At 42.0% G+C, this 8,653-nt stretch overlaps 1 protein-coding gene across 2 annotated transcripts in view; it reads left to right on the top strand.

Moving 5' to 3' along the window:
• The window catches only part of PECAM1 (platelet and endothelial cell adhesion molecule 1), a 101,360-nt gene that overhangs the window by 11,650 nt on the left and 81,057 nt on the right, over positions 1 to 8,653 (top strand). The window lies entirely within an intron of this gene.

Raw genomic sequence — 8,653 nt, 5'->3', positions numbered from 1 at the left:
CCCTAAAGTGGCTTGTGATTCACTTCTACCCAATCCAGAATTTTCCTGACTCTGCCAAGTGGATGCATATTTTGCTGTCACCAGCATGAAGTGGAGAGTGGAAAGGGGGTGAGGGGTTCCTGAGTGGTGGGGGTTGTGATTGGGCTGGGCCACTTGGGTTACTGGTTCTTTTTTTCTTTTCTTAATTTATTTGTATTTTTTTGGCTAAGCTGCACAACTTGTGGGATCTTAGTTCCCTGACCAGAGAATTAACCTGCATCCTCCGCAGTGAACCTGCAGAGTCCTAATCTCTGGACCGCCAGGGAATTCCCAGGTTACTGGCTCTTGTTGCCACTCAGGGTTGACCCTGAAGGTCTCTTGTGTTCTTGTGGACAGGCGCCCTCTCCGTGGGGGAGACACATCCCTGCCTGCGTGCAGGTTCTTCCAAAACATCATCCAACCTCCAGTCTTAACTTGCTCCAGGGGCTCCTTGCCTGGGCTCTCCAGGTTCCCAGCCTGCTGTGGTCAGTCATGCCCCACCCCACACCACTGGGGGTCTGCATAGAGCCCAGAGCTTGCTGCCATCACCCCAACTTCCTCTCTGTCTGCTGCCACTGTCTGGAAGCAAATCATCTTAGCCCTCAGTTTGTAAAAGGCCTTTATTTCCTCCCAACAGTAAAAGTTACCCAGGCACCCACTCTTCCAACAAAGACAGCGCTCAGTGACATCATATGGTGATATTGATGGCAATTTCTCTCACTAAAGGAGAGGGGGGGTGGGGGAAGCACCCCACCACTTTAATCTCTGGTGGCATAACTCTCAAGGCCAGAATTTCTGCTAAAGGGAATCAGAGGTTTCGGTTTTGACGTTTCCCACCAGTGTCTTATCCATCCTGGCCTGAGAACTGTCATGCCCAGGAGGATGGGGGCTCTTTCAGAAAAGCTGACGTGTCTGGGGCATTTCTGCATGTGGAACTTTCAGCTCAGGGAGGAAGCCTGCAGACCGCAACAAAGGAAAGCAAAGACAGCAAAGATAGCAAAGAAAATTGGAGGAAGTTCTTCTTAGGGCTGTTAGTAAACGTTACTAGGAGTACCTTATCGAGGCCCCCCAAAAAGGATCATAGTTTGTCAAAGATTACACAACAAATTGGATAAAAAGTCTCAAGTGGAAAAAGAAAAAAGTTCATCCATGGACCTGACACGTTGCATAGGGCCCAAATCATGACGAATCTGCACTATCATGGTCCACCGAAATTCATCATATCAATAAACTTGATAAAAATAAATATAACCCAGGGACTTCCCTGGTGCTCCAGTGGTTAAGAATTTGCCTTGCAATGCAGGGGACGAGATTTCCATCTCTGATCAGGGAATTGAGATCCCACATCCTCCGGGGCTGCTAAGCCGATGCATTGCAACTTCTGAGCCCGAGTGCCTCAGCTAGAGAGCCTGAGCGCTGTAACTAAGACCCAACACAGCCAAATAGATAAGATTGTACTCATTAAAAAAAATAAATATAGTCAAACAAACAGTAAAGTTAGGCTTCTCTGTTGTCTAAGAGCTTTACACTGAGCATCTCATTTAATCCTTAAGAAACCTCTATGAAGTATGCAGAGGTATTATTAAAAATATGGCACAACCAGTAGGATAATATAAATATATGACTCAAAGCATGGATCAAATATTTAGAAATATATTCCACTATCCCTAGTTTATCTCTAAATAAACTAAGTTACGCTATAAATGAGTTATGCTACTCAACGAGTGATATAAATTTTTAAGAAAATCTTTAGTAAAATTATTCTGATAATTTGCAACATTTTGTCGATGTTTTGAAATGGTTGGTGTGGAATCCTTCAAGACAGGGCTCACGTTCTGGGATGATCTGACATGGAAAACTGCCTTGAACTTTTCCAATGAATTCCTTCAAACTGGTGGTCATTGGGTGTGTAATCTCAACAAGTTGAGAATTTCTCTTCACGTCAGTTGTTTCTGGTGTTAAATCTTCAACTCCCGATGAACAATAACAACAAAAAAATTTTAAGTATTCAAGCCCTCATAATGCTGTTTGAAAGTTTTTCTATATCCAATATTTAAAAAAAAAATTATTTGCCTGTGGCTGTGCTGCTTATTTTTGCGAGAGCTTTTCTCTAGTTGCGGAGAGTGCGGGCCACTTTCTAGTTGCAGTGCTCAGGTTTCTCCTTGCAGTGGCTTCTCTTGAGGCAGTGCACAGGCTCTCGGGCACTCAGGTCTCAGTGGCTGAGGCCTGTGGGCTCAGAAGTCGTGGCTCCCCAGCTCTAGAGCACAGGCTCAATAGTTGTGGTGTGTGGGCTTAGTTGCTCTGAGGCACGTGGGATCCTCCTGAATCAGGAATCAAACCTGCATCTCCTACATTGAGAGGCAGATTCTTTACCCCTGAACCACCTGGGAAGCCCTATACCCAATATTTCTATTATTTTTTATTTCTAAATCACAAAAAAATCATTTAATCCATTGGTTTAATTTCATTTATGCTCCCATGAAAGTGAAAGCGAAAATTGCTCAGTTGTGTTCAACTCTTTGCAACACCATGGACTGCAGTGCATGGAATTCTCCAGGCCAGAATATGGGAGTGTGTAGCCTTTCCCTTCTCCAGAGGATCTTCCCAACCCAGGGATCGAACCCAGGTCTCCTGTATTGCAGGCGGATTCTTTACCAGCTGAGCCACAAGGGAAGCCCAAGAATATATGCTCCCATATATCTTTACAAATACCATTTAGTAGTGTCAGGATTCTATACATTTAAATGACTTTAGAATTAATTTATTTTCATTTTGTCCTCAAATAACAAATGCATTTTAATATAATAATTTATTTTAAGATATTATATTTTTCTCTTGGAATTAATATTTATTTTTGTTTTATTATAAGAAATCATGCCATAGTTCTTCTTTTGTATAGTATCTTTCACTTCTCTTCCATTTATTGAATTAATAGTATAAATCGAAAAGTATTAAAATCTCTACTTGATAATAAGACTATAGATTTATAATAAAAAAATCTCCACATGAAAAGATGCTAAACATCACTAATCATCAGGGAAATGCAAATCAAAATCACAGTAAAACATCACCTCACACCTGTCATAATGAAAGTGAAAGTCGCTCAGTTGTGTACGACTCTTTGAGACCCCATGGACTGTATCCTGCCAGGCTCCTCTGTCCATGGGATTCTTCAGGCAAGAGTACTGGAGTGGGATTGGACCCAGGGATTGAACCTGGGTCTCCTGCATTGCAGGCAAATTCTTTACTGTTTGGGCCATCAGGGAAACTCACCTGTCATAATGGTTGTCATCAAAAGGACAATAAATAACAGACGTTGGTGAGGATGTGAAGAAAAGGGAACCCTCATGCACTGTTGCTGGGAATATAAATTGCTGCCGCCACTATGCAAAACAGTATGGTGGTTCCTCAAAAAATTAAAAATAGAACTATCATAGAGATCAGCAACTCCACTTCTGGGGCATTTTCTGAAGAAAACAGAACACTAATTTGAAAAGATATAAGCACTCTTATATTCACTGAAGCATTATTTACAACAGCCAAGCTGTGGAAACAACCTGTCTCTGACAATAGATGAATGGATAAAGAAGATGTAGCATATATATACACACACACAATGAAATATTACTCACCCACAAAAGAATGAAATCTTGCTGTTTGCGAAAACCTGGATGGACCTTGAGGGTGTTATGCTAAGCGAAATAACTTATGGAATATAATAAGTCAATTGCACTTCAAATTTAATAAACATTTATTGTATCTATGTAATATAATATAAATATAATGTAATATAAAATATAATAAATAAAAGTATTAAAATTTATCTTAAAATATCCCTAATTAGGGCTTCTCTGGTGGCTCAGACAGTAAAGAATTCACCTGCAATGTGGGAGACCTGGGTTCGATCCCTGGGTTGGGAAGATCCCCTGGAGGAGGGCGTTGCAACCCACTCCAGTATTCTTGCCTGGAGAATCCCCATGGACAGAGGAGCCTGGTGGGCTGCAGTCCATGGGGTCGCAAAGAGTTGGACCCGACCGAGCGACTAAGCACAGCGCAACACATCCCTGATTAACCATAAAACTCCCCCAAATATTTACTTTTCTAAATATTTTACCACTTCCATTAAAATGAACACGTAAGAGTTCAAAATTTCCAAACTGCAACTGTTGCACCACAAATTCTCCATCAAGTCCAGAAGCCTTCCAATTTTCATTGCCTTGATTCTCAAGTCTTGAGATATAATACGTAATTCTCTCTGATGTTTGATGAAAGAAGGTAAGTTAAAAGTTTGTCAGAAAAATACTTTAAGATTGACATGATTCACATTTATTTTTTTTTTAATTTATTTATTTGGCTGCGCTGGGTCTCAGTTGTGGCACTCAGGATCTTCCATCTTCATTGGGGCATGTAGAATCTTTAGCTGCAGCATGTGGGGTCTAGTTCCCTGACTTGTAATTGAAACTGGACCTCCAGCCTTGGAGCACAGAGTCTTAACTAATGGACCACCAGGGAGGTCCCTCACATCTTTAACTACATCACCCATCGGTGACTATGGAGGGTTTGACCCCATCTGTCTGAGGACAGATTCCTGAGCAATAGAGCCTGAGACAGCCTTCTTGAGTATGTGGTTTACTGAGGGCGTGCTTGAAGGAGAAGGGAAGGGGGTGGGCACATAGAATAGGATGTGGGAAGAGACTAAGCAAAAATAGGGTCCTTCTGAACTTGACCCACTGTCTGCTCCCTTGGGGTGAGTCGGGTGTGAGTTGTGCCACGGAATTTGGTCCATCTGGTGGCAAGACACCTGCACCTTCCCTCCATTGTTCAGTCATGGTCATGGGCCTGGGGGGATGTGCCTGGAACCACCCAAGCATCTCTGGATGAGCTATCCTCCAGAAAGGATGTACCACTCTGCCCAGTCAGTCATGGAGGAAGGGCACTGGGCTACTAGCCTACCACCAAACTAAAGGGTCCAGAAACAGTTTCTAAAATCTTGGCTGACACTCCAGATTTCCCAGACTTCCTCTTTACCCTGCTCTAGTACTCCTGCTATGCACAAAACCCAGTAAGATTTTCATGAAACATCATGGAAACCATATTTCTCAAGCACAGACAGTAAAATTTGGATATAGGAAAAAAAAATCTGAATATAGGATTTAACATGTTCCTTCCCCTTTAAGAGGTGAGCAAAAACAAGCAACTATTTTTGAAGACTTGAATATTACATTTTAATTTAAAAATACATGTTAGGGAAGTAGTTGAAACTGGGGGGAAATGATGCAGATTTTATTGCCTTAATTTATAAATTTTCAAAATGTGTTTTCTTATTTCAATAGCGACATTTTATTACAAATGGAGCCATTAATTTAGATCACAATGATACACACGTGCTTTTTTATTCTTTTTTGAAATTCTATTCATTTCATGTCTAAAAATACTTAATTATTTAAAACTACACATTAAAATTCTGATAGCAGTTTCTGAATATTGTCACTTGTTTCATAGATATAATTTTGATGTTTTAACTTCCAGAAATTTTTATTATTTCAAATCCAGATTTAAGATTTTTTTTCATTATTTTGCTCACTAGAATTGTAGAATTTATTAGAGCAATGAGCTTTGTCAGAACAAGATTACCATTATGATGAAATATATTTAGTATTTTCAATTTTTTGCATCATAACTTCTGAGCCCCATTTATTCACAGCACAACTTCTGAGTCCTGTTCATGTTTTCTGTTTGAATAATCAAATTGGTTTTCATTCCAGAAATAGAGATCATTTGCTTTATTTTGTACTGCTTTTTGTACAATGTAAAAAGACATTCTGGGCTGTTCTGATCTGAGCAGAAGATGTTCTGGGCTGCAGCTCACTGTTTCTGATCTGTTCCCATAGATTCTGTCCTTGATTGAATGGTGCCCCCTAGACTTCATACCCGCCCAGCACCTTAGAATGTGGGCTTACTTGAAAATCAGATATTTGCAGATTTGATCGGTTAAGATGGTCATGCATGCACGCGTGCCAAGTCACCTCAGTCATGACCTACTTTTTTGCGACCCCAAGGACTGTAGCCTGCTAGGCTCCTCTGTCCATGGAATTCTCCAGGCAAGAATACTGGAGTGGGTTGCCATTCCCTTCTTTTTTTTTTTTTTTCATTTATTTACATTAGTTGGAGGCTAATTACTTTACAATATTGCAGTGGTTTTTGCCATACATTGATATGAATCAGCCACGGATTTACATGTGTTTCCCATCCAGAACCCCCCCTCCCACCTCCCTCCCCATCCCATCCCTCTGGGTCGTCATAGTGCACCAGCCCTGAGCACTTGTCTCATGCATCAAACCTGGACTGGTGATCTGTTTCACAATTGATAATATACATGTTTCAATGCTATTTTCTCTGGCCATTCCCTTCTCCAGGGGATCTTCCCAACCCAGGATCAAACCCAGGTCTCCGGCATTGCAGGCAGATTCTTTATCTGAGCCACCGGGGAAGCCCCTTCCATTAGATGGCGCCATTGTAAAAATTTTACACTAGATATTCCTTTAGATAAAATTTTACATTAGGTATTCCATTAGATGGCACCATTGTAAAATTTTCTGTAACTTCAAATCAGTCATGGAAGGAACAGACACACTCATTAACTGTTTCTGTCTGTGAAGACTTATTATTATTTTTGTTTGCTTTTAAGTCACTTGAAAAAAATAAAGTTTAAAGCACCCTTCAAAAAAAAAAAAAATAAAGCACCCTTCAGTAATACCCTATCATTTCAAGTTAATGGGAGTAAATGAAATGAAATACTTTTTCAAGAAATTTAGTCATTAGATGAAAACTACTGTCAAACACATTTAAAACGGGCACTTAGGGACAAGTTGTTTTCTCTCAGTCCTGTAAAAGTTCACCACTGATATCCTGATTACCAGAAATGCAAAATGATATCTGTTACTTTGAAATTTCCAGACTTCTGAGCAGGCTGAGATTCCTACCTTTTCTCCACCACCAACTCCTCTATTATTTCTTAACTAAATCTCATTATTGGAACGATTTTACCCATATGGTAATAGCATTTACTAAGTGGCTAAAGGTTTTTCTCTTTTCTGTTTCTGTATGTATGTATCTGATCAGTTGAAGTTCTTGATAGACAAAGGGACAAGCTTGCTGGGTTGATATTCCTGCCAGAAGCTGGAGGAACTTGAATTGGGCAGTTAAGAGCAAGGACCCTGGCTGGGGCCAGCCCCGACCAGCCTGGCATTGTGGACAAGTTATGGTGGGACCAGGTCACATGCATGTAAATCACATGTCACCCTGCAATAAACGCCAGTTACTATCATCAACATCTTATTCAACGTGTCAGGCAGACATTGATCATGCCAGTTGAGCCCTGTTGGTCTGGGTTCACCTCTGGGCTGATGAATAGACTTGAGCAAGGCTGGGGTATGGGTGGGGAGTTGTTTTTGTGATTTTGTTTTGCTCCAAAAAGGTTTATTATTTCCATTTGATCCAGGTCTTTCTTTAAAGTTCCAGGACAATTAAAAAGCTGGCTGCAGAAAGGTTTCAGCTGTTATACGACTTAGTTTAAACTCTTAAGTATTTTGGAGAAGGAAATGGCAGCCCACTCCGGTATTCTTGCTTGGAAAATCCAATGGACAGGGGAGCCTGGCAGGTTACAGTCCATGGGGTTGCAAGGGTCAGACACGACTTAGCGACTAAACCACTTAAGTATTTGCGTGAAGAGTTTGGTTTCATTTTTTTCTGAATTTGAAACCACGGAGAGCACCGGCCACCCCATATGCAGTTTGGATTACATTGTCCCACCACACACCTCACAGTCACGGTGGGGTGAGTTCTGTGGACCCAGAAAGCAAGCCTCTGGGATGCAGTTACGTGGATTATTTCAGTCTCTCTCAGTGTTTGCAGATTGCCGGGGCAGCCCGGCTTTGGTGAAGGCCAAGAGCCTCCTGGCCTGGCCCTAAGCGGAAAGCCTTTCCCGGCCCAACCAGGGCGGGCAGGCAAGGAGGATGGGAGGGGTTCTCAGGCGATCTGAGGGGCCGATCAAGGACCCCACACGCTTCAATGGGTGAATGCTGATGCCTGGCCTCCTGGGCCCAGTCTTGGAGTGACTCCACTAACTGAGATAGTGTGTGTCAAGCTCATATACTCACACTGTGCCTGGTGTGAACATGGTAGCTGAAAGCGGGCTTCCGTGAATTCAGAGTTCTTCTGACACATACTGCTGAACACCCCCCCGAGGGCTACAGCCGTTCCGTCTGAGGGTTTGCACCAGAGAAGGCCTCCCCGTTAAGACAGCTGATCCTTTAGCAGCCTGTTTACTGAGCACGAAAACGCTGTGTGCCAGCATTTTCTAAGTGCTCTGTGTGTGTTAACATCTAATCCTCACCAATGCTAGAAGGCAGATACAGGAAGTCCCTGCCACGCGACCCTTCACCTTGCGAACTTTCAGACACTCGAACACGTGTTCGCACGTCCAATCACGTAACTTAACTCACGTGGCTGGCATATACTATCACGTGTGTTCATCCTCTTTTTGGGTACTTTACGGTACTGTATAGCTTACAGTAGTACAGTATCTTTATTTTAAGCCCAGGATGTCTGGAAGCAAGCGTAAAAGCAGTGGTGA

Source organism: Dama dama, chromosome 5 (genome assembly GCF_033118175.1).
Source record: "Dama dama isolate Ldn47 chromosome 5, ASM3311817v1, whole genome shotgun sequence".
In the NCBI taxonomy this organism is placed as follows: Eukaryota; Metazoa; Chordata; class Mammalia; order Artiodactyla; family Cervidae; genus Dama; species Dama dama.
This window is presented reverse-complemented; position numbering and strand designations above follow the sequence as displayed.